This window comes from Orycteropus afer, unplaced genomic scaffold, assembly GCF_000298275.1.
Source record: "Orycteropus afer afer isolate SDZICR_OR568_19922 unplaced genomic scaffold, OryAfe1.0 scaffold00583, whole genome shotgun sequence".
NCBI lineage: Eukaryota > Metazoa > Chordata > Mammalia > Tubulidentata > Orycteropodidae > Orycteropus > Orycteropus afer.
The window spans coordinates 327,210-328,529 of record NW_006922170.1 but is presented as its reverse complement, the minus strand read 5'-3'; the positions used below and the strand labels follow the sequence as shown (position 1 = coordinate 328,529).

The window sequence follows — 1,320 nt, the reverse complement described above, 5'->3', positions numbered from 1 at the left end:
TGGCAAAAAATAGGGTTCCAGGAATTGAACAAATGCCAATGGAGATGTTTAAATGAATTGATGCACCACTAAAGGGGATCATTATTTTATGTAGAAACCTATGTGGCAGTAAGCGAGTCCCAGGACCAGCAGAAGGTGGATGTTTACGTGTGTGGTGCTTTCCTGGCTGCAGGCTGCAGTAAGCCAGCCCTGGGACCAGGGGAAGGCAGTTATTGGGTTGTTTGTGTGCATGGACTGCCCTGGGTGCAGGCCGCATTGACCAATCCTGGGACCAGCAGAAGGTGATGCAGGGGCAGGTTGGGTAAGTAAGCAGGGTGGAAGAGACCAGGAAATGAACAGAGCAGTTTAGAACAGCTAAGGGAGACACACTTGTCTGTCAATTTGTCATACTGTGGTGGCTTGAGTGTTGCTGTGAGGCTGGAGGCCATGCCACTGGTATTTTGAACGCTATCAGGGTCACCCATGGTGGAAAGGTTTCAGCAAAACTTCCAGACTAAGACAGTCTCAGAAGAAAGAAGCAGCCAGCCACTTCTCAAAGAATTGGCCAGGGAAAACCTTACGAATAGCAGTGAAACACTGTCTAATATATTACTGGAAGACTTTACGTATACTCCTGAAATATTGTGCAATATAGTGCCAGAAGATGAGCCTCTCAGGTTGGAGGGCACCGAAAATATGACTGAAGAAGAGCTGCCTCCTCAGAGTACAGCCGACCTTAATGATGTGGATAGAGTAAAGCTTATGGGACCCCCATTTGCTGATGTGGCACATCTCAAGATGAGAAGAAACAGCTATAAACATCCATTAATAATTGGAACATGGAATTTATGAAGTATGAATCTAGGAAAATTAGAAGTTATAAAAAATGAAATGGAACACATAAAGATCAATATCCTAGGCCTTAGTGAGTGGAAATGGACTGGTTTTTGTCATTTTGAATCAGATGATCATATGATCTATTGTGCAAGGAATAATAAATTAAAGAAGAATGGTGTGGCATTCATCATCACAAAGAATGTATCAAGATCTATCCTGAAGTACAATACTGTCAGTGATAGGATAATATCCATACATCTATGAGAAAGACCAATAAATACTACTATTATTCAAATTTAGGAGCTCGGGTAGCATAGTGCCTAAGGCACTTGACTGCTAACCAGAAGGCTGGTGGTTACCAGAAGCCACTCCTTGGAAGGAAGGTTGGGCAATCTACCTCCCTAATGATACTGCCTAGGAAACCCAAGGAGGGGTCACTATGAGTCGGGGCCAACTCGATGGCAAAATAACAACAATTATTCAAATTTATGCACCAACCAACAA

The 1,320-nt window shown here is 43.3% G+C and overlaps 1 protein-coding gene across 1 annotated transcript in view; it reads right to left on the bottom strand.

Annotated features, from left to right (window-relative positions):
* Window positions 1–1,320, bottom strand: part of LOC103210286 (melanoma-associated antigen B1-like) — a 9,599-nt gene that overhangs the window by 7,402 nt on the left and 877 nt on the right. The gene's annotated exons all lie outside the window — the stretch shown is intronic.